This window comes from Wyeomyia smithii, chromosome 2, assembly GCF_029784165.1.
Source record: "Wyeomyia smithii strain HCP4-BCI-WySm-NY-G18 chromosome 2, ASM2978416v1, whole genome shotgun sequence".
Classification (NCBI taxonomy): Eukaryota; Metazoa; Arthropoda; class Insecta; order Diptera; family Culicidae; genus Wyeomyia; species Wyeomyia smithii.
This window is the reverse complement of record NC_073695.1, coordinates 36,732,032-36,745,466: the sequence shown is the minus strand read 5'-3', so window position 1 is coordinate 36,745,466 and position 13,435 is coordinate 36,732,032. Positions and strand designations below refer to the sequence as shown.

Sequence of the window (13,435 nt, the reverse complement as noted above, 5' to 3'; positions counted from 1 at the left end):
AACCACGGATGTCTTAGTTTTTTCGTTTCAAAGTTTTTTTGTATTATTTCTTTTATGAAAATTCCGAGTTTCCATAAATAATATTTTTTCCTCTGTTCTGAGCTAAATACAGATTTCATCCATTCTCTTGATTTTTGCTCACATTTCCTCATCTACCAGTCAAATGTCTGACAAAAACAAACTTTTTCTTTCACACAGAGTGAGTAACTAACCACATTTAGTCGTAGAGCAAATCAGTTACAGAGTTTATTTTCAATAACAATCATCGCGTGCAGGGGTAAACCCTTGTTTTCGCTCTCAGTTTAAGAGGGAGCAGTTATCATTAGCTTCTCAGTTACTTAGTGAGAAGTTGGCCGAAGAACAAAACTTGTCGGTTCACATTGAAACCACATACTAACAGATTTTAAAATTAATTGAACATTAGATTTTATACGGTTTTTATAGCACTTCAGGGCGATGTGAACAGTAACGCATTTCTCAGATGTTCACTGAGCAATTCATTTTACTTATTTTTTGTGTCCGGATGAGCTATAAACAAGAGGTTCACTGGGCTTTAGCTCTGTCAAAATAGGAACGTTTATTCGTCAAAAAAACGATTACTCTTCGCTCTCTCGACAGCAGATGGTATGATGCACATTTAATGTAAGCACACTGTTATTAAGGGGAAAGACAATTCTCGCGTAACTTTTCCAAGGACCTAAGTAACATTGAGAGATTCTCTTTGTTTACCTTTTTTAATTTTTGTTGTTTCCTCCATCTAAGCTTCATTATTAATTATTCTTTTACTAGCTTGGTACTCGATGTTACTCGGGATTTAATATCAGGTCATATTTTAGGGTGACTTGAAAGTTACTTATAGAAGGACGAAAATGGACATTCTATGTTACTATTAGATCTATAAATTTCAACCGACTTGTATGAAGATTGTTTGGCCAACCAGAAACGATTCTATAACCATTTTCTTACCGCAAGAAATATCTGTGCCAAGTTTGGTAGAGATAGGTCTAGCTGTTATGAAGTGATGATCATACATTCGGGTAAACTTCCACTTTTATATAGATAGATTCCAAAAAATCGTGATTATAAGTTGGAAATTTTTCATATAGTAGCCTTCAATACTGCCATGGCACATTGGAGCACCCCCATACAAAAGCTTGGACAAAACCTTAGATTTTTTTCTGGAAATAGATTCGAATCTATATTCCGCAAAACTAGAATGCCAGCAGACCAAGAATCAAGCATATGCTCATGCGTTCATACGTTTCAAAAAGAGTGCAAAATAGCTAAGAAATATAAAAAATGAAAAGAGACGTTAGCACTATTATGCATGAAAGGGACGCTAAGGTAGGAGCGCTGCGATATTCTAGATATTTCTAGAGCAACATCTAGAGAAACATTCCTTCCTTATTCTGAAGTAAATGTTAAAGCCTTTATAAGGATAGAGATCGAAGCAAACTACGGCCGCGAGCAGATGTGGGAAAGTTCGCGTCAAAATCTTTCGCATCGTGTTATCAAATGTTCTAGTAAAAGTTTATTATTTTTGGAATGATCCAGATAAAATTTCTAAAGTTAGATCCATTTGATATTTGGTCGCAGCTTTCCATTCATTGCGGCGCCTCTAATGGCGGTTACGAGAAAGCAGCTGTGGCAAAATAAACAAAGTTTTAATAATCGGATCACCCATGAATGGACAGATGCACAAGGTACAGTGCCTCCAGAAGTGAATTTTGCCGTTCATCCAATTACATGACTGTCCGATAAAGTTCTGGCCTGACTTGGCTAGCTGCCCCTACAGCCGGGAAATCATGGAGTAGTAGGTACAAGGAAAATGGAATTGATATTAGCGTGCAAGCTATCAACCCACCAAATTGCCCAATTGAAAAGTATTGGGTGATATTCAGGAGTAAGTTGAAGAAAAGTGTCAGAACCCTGAAAACCCCAACTGAATGACATAGATGGTGGGAGAAAATGGCAGATCGAGTTGACAGTCCCACTATGCAGATAATGATGGGCGACATAAAACGAAAAGTACGTGAATTAATCTGAAACTCAAACGATTATTTTTTTCTGTATTTTTTTTTCGTTTAAAGGTCAACAAATTTGATGCAAAATGGCATCTCTCTCTTTTGACAAAGATATGTCCCATTTTGTGCGACCAAATATCAAAAAGATCAGGCTTTAGTATTTGAAATTGCGAAGGGAGACAAAATTTATAAGAAAGCACCCGTACATGACCCAAAGCTAGTGAGAATTCGGCAATTGAACTAACAGTCCGGAGTGTTCCCTGTTTGGAGAAATCGAGCTCAAATGGTAAATCATGGCAATGGGTTCTAACTAAAGAGACGGCGATGAAATTGAAGTTCTTAAGGCTTCAGGTTTCAATGGGACTTCGTTGGAGATTGTGTATCACGAGAAAAACGCTATAGAGAATTACCCAATTGGGTATTTTGTGTTGAAAATTTGGGTCGGCTCAATCACATGGCGATTCTATATTCATATCCAGCTTTTCCAAGGTGAAGACATTCTTCGAGAAGACAGAACTTTTTTTTTGAGTGTATTAGGCACCTTTTAACTACTTGGACAAAACTTTTGAGCGGCCATCCACATACCACGTAGACAGATTTTTAACGATTTTGACCCCCCCCCCCTTCGTGGACAATTGCCCATATAAATTCTAATAAAATTGTACGGACCGTGGACATTAGGTACCCCCCCCCCTCCCCAAAGCTGTCCACGTGGTATGTGCACCCCGTTGTTGATGCTTTATTGATTTTTCGAAAAATTTTGTTCAGGTGTCAGTAGGTCGCCCCCTGGGTAAGCCTTTGTCACCCGTGAACCTTCCCCTATACCTTACTACCCACTCGGGAAAATAGTGTGATGCAGGCTCTAAAAGTCACGGTCCGATGCTGACTAAGGGTCATTGTCTCATCTTGGATGATGAGACTTACGTCAAGGCGGACTTCCGGCAACTCCCAGGGCTATTGTTCTTCACTGCCCAGAACAAGTTTGATGTTCCGGAGAAAGTAAGGAAGTAGAAAATTTCAAAGTTTGCCAAGAATACCTAAGGGCGCCGTTCGTCACTACCGGGACTGTAAATGGGAAGATTCACCTCAAGATGTGTACAAAAGCGTCTGTTTCCTCTGTTGAAGCATCACAAGGGACGTTCTTCAGGCCGGGGGCTTCGTGCCACTATTCAAATTATGTCACGGAGAAGAGGACTTCGGAACCAAGGCCCATCAAAAAATACTGGGTTATTATGGAGCAAAAACAACGAAACATCCCAAGGAGGTCAAAGCAGGGCATAAAGAAAAAGTGGGTTTCCGTGGGGTACGGTTATGGCATTGACGCATGTTGAAGAAGACTCAAAATGGCAACTACTATGTCTATTTTGATGTTTGAAGGTAGTGGATCTAGTGGATTAATCACGAAACTGCAACTTCTATTAAAATGATGAATAATTAATGGATCAACTTTGCCGAAGCCACTATGGCTCTAAAATCGTTGTTTTTTTTTTTTGGTCAAATCAATTTCCATCACGTTTTTGTAGCTTTGGAAACAGTGTGCAGCGCGCAAGGGAGGTAAAGCGAAGGAAGAAAATAACCCACAAGTTTTTTAAATGCATTGCTATTGCTAACTTGTTCGAATCAGGGATACCAGATGTACTTTGCAAAATGCAGATTTTCAGAGCTCGTGTGCAGATTTTATTGACCTGCAGATGTGTGTAGTTTTTTCCTAGTTTCTGTAGATTATTGTCAGAGTCGCCTAATATTTGCGCATTCTTTTGTGTGCAAATTTTTGCCTGTGGATCGTAATTTTTTAAAATTACGGTAGGTTTTTTTATATCAAGAAACAATTTCCGGTTTTCGAGCAGTTGCAGACTTCTTTTCAACAAAAACATCTGGCACCTCTGGTCTAAATCTCGTACTCGTATGAAAAAAAAATATTTTGGGGCCCCGGGTCCCCGCAATCGTAAATCCGGCTCTGGATACATAGATAAACTCAGTCTTCGATAACAACAACCGTTACATCAAAAATCCCCTTCTTGACTTCAACGACCCTAAGTTCGTAGCCGGCACCGTTATCGATCTATACAAGATAAGTCAAGCTCAAGCTCAGACTCAAGCTCAAATGTTATGGCCTTTAGAAGCCTATATTTGCCATTGTGATACCAATTTGGGATTATTATTTTTTGGCCTATGATTGCAGCAACACGTATATTTCCCCTCCTAAGGTTAATTTCGGATTATTCTCCTCTTTTGGGTTTTCTTTAAAAAGCGATTTTTCATCTTTCTAAGTATTTATGTTTTTTGGTGTTTTCTAATTTTGAGAAACGTGTTCTCACCATTTTTTAAATTTTGTTCTTGCTTGGCCTATGTTGGCCTTAAAAGGTTTTTGTAAATCTGAGTTTAGTTTAAAATCAGTTTTTTTTTTTATTTTTTTTTTGGCCTTTAAGTGTTTCTCAGCTCTTCCTGGCTCGATTTAGCGTTAATTCTCTTTTGGAATTTCCTGGCTTCAAGACCGTATTTTCGTTACTCTTAGCTTATTTTATAATTTTTCGCCAATCTACTATTAGTTTGAAATAGTTTTTTTCTGTTTTGGCTTTTAAACTCCTTCAGAAGCATTATTGCGTCTTGCTGAGTTTGTAATTTTGGGCTAAAGTTCATATTTTCTTGTTAAGTACAAACTTATTTTTCATGACGTCTTAGTTTCACGTTTAGTTATTCAATTAGTTTCACTGCAGTTGATGCGAATAAATCGGTTGGGAAGAAAAATATCACTTACATAGCAAAAGACACAATTATGGGTCACTTTTGGCATTCAAAATCATTTAGTCTATAAAATCGTCAAAATACATAACGCTAGTTATTTTATTGTTGTAAAAGCTTATTATAATATAACTTATTATAAGTTGTTTCATACAGTCTTGATGCATTATCATGTAAAAGTAATAAAAAAATCATGTAAAAGTAATAAAAAAAGCCAAAATATGGACTGACCCACAATTGTGCACCGTAAAATGTAACATTACTAAAATTATGGGTCACTTCACTTATTGCACCGAGCAGGATTATAGTTTTTAGTGACATTTTAAACTTTATATTATTTTAATCGTATAAATGAGGTTACTAGTGAGATACAAAAAATACCACTGCTAATGAAAATTGTTCAGTTTCGTGAGAATAGACGTACTTGCGTAAAAGTGACCCATAATTGTAGCTGTCCCATAACTGTGGAGGCATTGTAATTCTAATTCGAGAACTCTGATCTTAGCAACACAGAATATGCGCTGACGCTGACACACCTTAACCGAACCGAAATCTTCATCCACGCGCTTCAAAGAACCTGAACGATGCTCCAAGCAACGAACCTGTTTTCGCTAATCTATGCAGCCTCGACCGTTTCTTCTTTTTGTTTCCATTTGCTCCGCTATCGGTTGTCATTTTCTCGGTACATAAAAACAAATAAATCTTCGCTACGCAATGCAGCCATGCGTGCTGCCTATCAAACGGTAATGTCAAGGCTTCCGGTAGGCGAGACCGCTAGGATGACATAACCGTTAAGAACCTGTTCGATTGAAAAACTTTCGCTCGCAATCATGCATGCGATTGTGGATTGACGCTATCTGAAAGGCTGCGATTGCAATCCGATTTGAATTGATTGAGGTAAACTACCCGATCTTGCGGGAGGTCGCGTTGTTATTTACGATCAAGCGTAGAGAATATTTATTCAAAGTTATTCTAACTGTTTCGGTAATCGCTGCTGGCGCTGCTTGCACGCATTTTATCCAAAGTGAAGGTCGCATACTGAATGACGGCGTGGAGCTCATCAACGTCATATCAATGGAGCCCAGACGACATTTACGACACTTGCTTTGAATTCCGAGTTGGAAATGAATTGATGGTGAAGAAATCTTTGATTGTCGTTTTATTTTTTCGATCCGTATATTTATAATGTGTTAGGCCCTTCGAATAGAATAAATTTATATGAATGTACTGGGAATTAAAATCGAAAAATTTTCATTTTTATTTTTCAAGTTTATTAATGTCCATTTACAATACGGCTAATCAGAACGAAAAGTTGTCTAATCAGTAGCGAGAAAAATAGCATAAATTATAAAGGCCAGCAAATTTACACAAAAACCGTCGTCACCGACGTCGTTGTCGAGTGGCTAGTGAGTGTGCACCGATTGCTCCTTCGATCGCAGGGCAGCGAAAAATCGAAACCAAAGAAAACAGCAGAAACTGGGTACGATCGCGTTAGTCTCCAACCAGCTGCTAGCAAGAGAGCACGCACTGAGTGCTGCATTACGAGTTTCTGTGCGCGCGTGCGTTTCGAGTATTACTTCCATTCCATCACCAGTCATCGGTTCCAATTGCACCACGTTCCGTGGCGGCGGCAGCGGTAGCTTTATAGCAGTCGCACAAAGGTTGGTCAATCGATCGATTCCAGTGAACGCGAAGTAAAAAAAGATTGCATCTGCCGCGATTGCACATATGAGCACCAACGGGGCCCCGCAAAGTTTGGTACCGCGTGAGACGATTCGAAATTCGGCAAAGAAGTGCGCAACTTTGTGACGACGCGGTCCACGACGAATGTGTTCACGTGCGGGTGCTTCGCGAGTGTGTTTTCCTGAGTGAAATGTCCAAAAAAATGACCTTAAAATAGTTTATTCAATTATCAGTCAGATTTGGTGAATGCTTGGAACTGAACTTAGGAGCTTATTGAAGCAGTGATTGTTTTGTGCCATTTTTTTGAAAAGTGCAACCCTCTGGAAGAAGAATTATCCTCACACAAAATAAAATCGTGACCTGTCAATTAGGTATTTCTTCTTCCTGATAACGAATCCTCTCTCTTTCTTTAATTATTCCTATATATCTAGCAAGTGAACACACAGAAAGTGAATTTTGTGTTTTAACGGTGCAACACGGTGTAGATAGGGAAAACTTTCTGCACAAGCAACATCGACACATCATCAGTGACCGCAGACGTCACCAGCACGAGACGGAGGAAGTGACGGACGCGAGGGGCGACCAGTTTAGCTTTTCAGACACAATTTATTGGATAGAAAGAGTGTGCATAGGGAAACAGGCCAAAGACTGGCTCACTCGACGGCAGCAAGCAGAAAACGTCAGCTTTGATGCATATTTTTGCAATCGTAAGTCTCGAATGCTTTCCCTTTCTTTTGGGCTTAGCGTGTTGTTTCTTGGCAATGTTTATTTGCTTTATTATGTACACTGTTCGGCTGGGGCTTCTAGCGCTTTGCCCAGCGCCGCATTCAAGTACGCCTATTTGTGTACATGTGTATTTTACTGAAGTGGGTTGGCCATTGCTCCAATTAGGATGCAAATTGTACGAGTTTATGAAAAGTTGAACAATACTCGAAGGTGACCTATCCAACAACGGGACAAGGTAAACAACCCTGTTGATGTGAATGTTAATTATCAACGTAATAGCTAATTCAATGACCCGGCAGGGCCGGGATCAGACTTAGTAGTTGCGTGATCGGTTTCCAAGTTTCATTGGAATCAAATGAGAATTCGCATGGTCAATGAATTTTGAATCTTAGAACGAATTGAATGTTTACTGGTGCCGATTTATTGCTTGCAGCAAAGGGCAGTGTATTATTTTTCAAACATGTATTATGAGAAACGACACGTCAGCGTAAATAAAGTCAGAGTCTAATCGAGCGTTGTATCAAAAGCATTTTGTTATGATTTGACAAATATTAAAAAAAACACTCCAGAGTTTGTCACCCAGGAACGAGCTATTAGATTAAACAACGATAACATTTCTTTGAAAGCGAATAACAATAAAGCAATCATACAACTACTTGAGCGCTTTAGTGTGAGGTAAACCAACTGTAAATATTGTGGATTGGAATCGTTTTCGGACTGAGATAAAAATCAGTTTTGTGTTCAGTATCTCCTACAATTGATTGTTCTGGTTAATGTTTTTGGTCCTTAACGATAAACGATAAAATAAAATTTTAAAATAGATGCATCTGTAACTCGTCACCAGCTTTCAGAGTCACCGCGGTTATCACTTGGACAAAAAAAAATCAAAGGTTTTATTTGATACTGTCACAAATGTGAATCTTCATGACTTCCGTATTTTCGGATAAGCATGGTGTTGTTCACACCGATATCCCAGGATTCTATACAATTTGATTGAGCTTGAAAAAATTGAATAATTTTCAAACTTTTTTTCTTGTTATTTAGATTTTCAGATGTTTAGATTTTTGCATTGTTAGAATCTTTTATCACTAAAAACACTGGTAAACACAGGCGTTACCCTAGAGCTCAAACCGAAATAAAAGATTATAGCTTTTCAATCATTCCTGTTAATTTTGGTGACAACGATAGCTTCTTCAGAGACTTTAATGAGTTTTCCTGTAAGCAAACGTAGAAGTGACGAACCCGGCGAGCAATATTGCGGCCTTCTGATGCACTTCTACATTCGCTAGGAGCACTAAAACCCACAGGAATGGTTGAAAAGTTATAATCTTCCGTTATTTCTAGTTTGAGCTTTGGGGCAATTTTAATGTCGACCAGTTTCTTTAGCTCCATTTCATTTACCTTAATTTTTTTTTTTTTTCAGTAATCCTTGCATGAACTTTTGAAGACTGATTGTTATTCAATTTTTTTTATTACTTTCTTATTTCAACCAGCTATTTCTATTATTGTATTTTTCAGCCTTCTCTAAATGAGTTAATGATTCTAAAATTGTTCTGAAATTAATTTAACTAAGTTCTGATGACCATTTCATGGCACACTTTCTAATTTTTACATCTACATAGGCAGGACTTCTTTCAAATTACAACTTTTGGTAAAATTTGTGCAAGCCTTGTTAGACTGACTTTTAAAGGATTTTCAAAGCACATTCTTCACTCTTTTTAATCATTTTGGAATTAGATTAAAATTTTGTTTTGAAAGCGTTTGATTTTTATGACTTTTATTATGTTTCAAATATCGGAAATACAAGAGAAAATCCAAGAAGTGCTGCTTCTGTTTTTTAGTCTAGTTTATGGTTTGTTCATATTAATTAATTTTTATATTGAATTTTTTTAGGTCTTTTGATAAAAATATGATGGTTTTATAATAACTTTTCAATGAATTCTGATAAAAAATTGCTGTTGTAATATATGAATAACGTTATGATCACTTTTTGCTATATATTCAAAGTCTCTGTTAATTGAACTACCGAAGATCATCTAATAATCGGTGCAAATTTGTTACATCAATCTTTTCAGCTTGAAGGAATCATTCAATTTACGATTACCATAAATTTTGAGTGCTAAGTATGAATATAAATGGAATCATGTTGAGATTTGAGCCAAAAAATTAAATTTTGACACAAATCAATCCCAAAACAAAATACCATTACGATTCAATGTGACAGTGACTTGCAAGTGAAAGTCAAGAAAAATAGTGACTGTTTTTCTAGTAATTCACTAAAACATGACAGCCCTAAATCATTTTTTACCATAAACGGTTGAAAAAACATTAGCAAAATTGAATGCTTTGAGGAACAACATTGCAATTTGATTACGAACATATAACAAAGTATGAACTTGAGAGCCCAATTGGAATGGTACGTTCTTTTATTTAATGAGACCATCACAACTCGGAAGTCGGTAAACAGGAAAGCGAAACTTTGCTTTCGCTTTTGCCATTCATTTTCACGGAAGCGGAACAATCTGGCAACGATTCGACCTTCGATGGTATTGATTTTGCCAGTTAAAGTTAAGCTCGGGTGCACACTGGGTAACACCAAGCAAGGTCAAACTCAATTATATGAGTCTCAATCAGTGTCACCAGGAAATGAATTAGAGTTAAACTATTCATCATATATTTCTTTCACGAAACCATTGGATATCCTTCGAACAGCCGGTACAAATAGCACCACTAAAAATCATCAATCTTCCAGCTGTGTACGAAAACCCTGAGGCCACACTGCAGTCACCACATGAACTGCTTCGGTTGAAGGTTTCACACACCTAAACTCTACCCCAGTAGATAATAGCGGAATCAATCCCAAAACATTTTTTACTGACGACCTCTAGAAGAATTCCAACAATTGCAACAACCTCTCTCGTTATGTGCATGCATAACTCCTCTCCACAGATGAACTCCCATGCGGTGGTGCACTCATGCTGTTCGTGTGTCGTGCCTAGCAGTTCAAGATCTGTTGCGAAATATACTGGATATCCTTGAGCCAGCTGTCTGTAAAGTATCACGGGCTGCATTGTACAAACTCTTAACTGTACAGCTCATGCACTCACTCTCAAGTGCTCTGACCTTTCCGATTCGATTTGGATGCTCAGCAGCTCAACCGACGGAGCTTCTAGAAGGAATTCATTGCGCACTCGTACTCAGCCGGCTCTTGGCGACCGGTTCGGTGGCAGTCCAATCCGGTCAGGCGTGTTCGGTTGAAAAACAAGAATTTCCTGCTCTAGAATGTTCTTCGTGTTCTTGACGCCAATAATTGCTAGAAATGATTACCAATAATGAGGTACCCACCGTGAAGCATCTTTCTATGTGTAGCATTGAATCGAGCGAGGTTTTTACGAACGACGAGTCAAAACAAACAGGTGCAAAAATTACGTAAAATTTTAAGAGTGTATTCGATACACTACCGGTGTGAGCACATGCAGACGAAACACGAAAAAAAAGCCAGTCAGTATACAATCGCTGGTCAGATGATGGCATGTTTTGATAGTATATAAATAAAGTTTAATTGTGCGCATGCGCTGCCAATTGATATGGCCGTCATTTCCAGCTGATTTTTTTGGCTTAAAACTTCACATCTTCATACTTATCAGCTAACCCGGGAAAGGCATTTTTTTTCGAGCGTTGTACCGTAACATACATATCATAACGTGCAGCGGAAATTTCAGCCTCTCCAACCCACTACATTGCATTTCATGTACTTACCGTAAGCTCTTTTTTTCCTTTACTTTCCACCATTCATTCAACAGTTTTTCAACCACGTACATAACCGTCCATTCATTTCCTTATGCAAACGATTACAATTACACATTTGTCAGTTCACTTGGCAGAAGCAATTTAACCTTAGTGGAACCGCACTTGCACAAAGTCGCGTACTTAATTTTCCGCTAGTTGCAATTGGTTATTAAACCGTCGCAATCTTTAATATGCAATCTTTGTCCGCTACCAACGAACATGGTCAACTTTGACCCGGTTTTCGTGATTGTTTTATGATTACAATAGAAGAGGTTTTTAAAGTTACGGAACTTTTCAGGCTTACTTAGAATTTGCTGCCGAAAAATATTTTTTTACATATTTTTCATGGAATGCCTCTTTAATAGGATCATGTGACGAAAGGGAGAACTCGAAAGCAGACGACTGTAGGCCAATAAGGACTGCAGGAACTGCTTCAAACATAGTTAATACCATTTTCACCAAATCTAAAGTGAATTGATTCGAACTATTCGAGCCACCCTGCACTTTTTCAGAAGACAGGACATTTTTACAGTAAGTCTAATGTTCGGGAAAATACCCAAGATATGGAGTGCTATCTTTATTCCTGAAGCAGGGAGAAAGAATTAAGAAACTCCAAAGACATTCAAGCCAGTAAGTCTTGCTTCAACTGTGTTGAAGATTATGGAAAAAATAATGGATGAATATATTGGGTCATGCAATATGCAGATATATCCTCTGAATAAGTCTAAATAAGTGCTTGTCGATACAAAAAATCTACAGTCACTGCATTGCATAGTCTTGTGACAAAAATAGAAAATACACTTGACAATGAAGGGATTGCGTTAGGAGAATTTCTTGATATAGAGGGTGCTTTTGATAATGCGTTAAACTACTCAATGAAAAGCTTAATGGAAAGATAACCAGAAAAAAGGTGTGTGTAGGATTGGGAGGCTCATCAATAACAGTGAAAACCACAAGGAGATGTCCTCAAGGTGGAGTGCTGTTTATTGTGGATGATTTGCCCAATCAATTTGCAGCTGAGGGTTTTGAAGTAATCGGCTTTGCTAATGATTTAGTTATAATAGTTCGTGGAAAATTCGACAACACAATTACAAATAGGATGCAATCTGCACTAAATTGTACTTTACAGTGGTGCCAAAACGAAGGCTTTAAAATAATAAGACGGTACTGGTTCCATTCACTCACAGAAAGAAGACGACGTTGAGAACCCTAACACTGAATGGATCCGTTGTAAAATATTCGTTCGAAGTGATACAATATATCTAGGAGCTATACTAGATAAAAAACTAAATTGGAGCTGTGATGATCCACTGGATTAAAACGGTTAGAATCCTATATGCTGCCCTGTTGTAATGGTCCAAAATAAAGCAAAAGGAAGCTCAAGAATAAACTTGAAAAATTACTACGCTTAGTAAGCATGTCCATAACGTGTGGTCCCCGTGGTTCTGTGGTTAGCGATGTCGGTCGGCTAGCTCTCCCACACGGTTGTGATATCGGGTTCGATTCCCGATCAGATCAAGGAACTTTTCGAGCTGGAAATTTTCCTGACTCAGCACTGGGGCACGGTGTATCGTTGTACTTATTCTACAGCATGCAAAATGTGCCAAAAACAATATCGATAACGAATTCTCTCAACTAATCTAAACTAAACTAATCGAGACCGCATTAGCCCCTCCCAGATTAGCGTGCGATATTGTTGTTGTTGTTATAACGTGGGCAATGCGAAATATACCGTCGCGTCGAAGACCTAAAATGCCATTCTAAATACGCTTCCATTACACCAATATGAACACAATGAAACTGAGACTAAAGACTAAAAAGGAAATACTACTTTTTAGATGGTAATCTCACTGGACATCTAGGTAAACTGAAAGATTTTGAAATTAATCCAGTTGTAGAGAACGAAGACTGGATGAAATCTAGACTAAACCTTGATATACCAATAATCGTCAAAGTTGGCAAACAAGGGAACCAACTACTCCACCAGGATCATCTTTTATCATCTTTCATACAGACGAATTAAAATGGGTAAAAATACGGGAGCAGGGATTACTGATCCTACACTGAATATTTCAATACCATTGGGATGTTGGACGACCGTTTTCTTGACAGAAATTTGTTCCATCTTGCAGTGCACTGCAATCTGTCTGAAAAACGATAATAAGGCGGCTTTGGAAGCGTTGGAATCATTCACATGCCAGTCACAACCCCGTCTGAAATATGGTTAGGAAATACTCATTGAATTAATAATAAAAATCATATCACATTGAGGTAACTCGCACAATCAGACTATGGCAATTACCCATTATGATAATTTGTCATCCTGAACTGGTGCAAAAAAAACATGGGTAGATATACCACAATAGACCAAAACAATGGCCGCAGTGGTTCGAATCCCAACAAAATAAAAACACAAAAACATCACCGAATTGATATTTACCGCATTTTGGTGAACGCGTAGCTACTTTTCT

At 38.1% G+C, this 13,435-nt stretch overlaps 1 protein-coding gene across 3 annotated transcripts in view; it reads left to right on the top strand.

Moving 5' to 3' along the window:
• Positions 1–6,267: 6,267 nt before the first annotated feature.
• The window catches only part of LOC129724538 (pancreatic triacylglycerol lipase-like), a 36,665-nt gene continuing 29,497 nt past the window's right edge, over positions 6,268–13,435 (top strand). The window contains exons 1-2 of one of the 3 annotated variants that reach the window (XM_055679522.1): positions 6,268–6,427; positions 6,881–7,156. The gene's annotated coding sequence lies outside the window, so the exon portion shown is untranslated. Of the gene's footprint in view, positions 6,821–6,880; positions 7,157–13,435 lie in introns of all 3 variants that reach the window. The other 2 variants (XM_055679520.1, XM_055679521.1) reach the window with 2 other exon arrangements.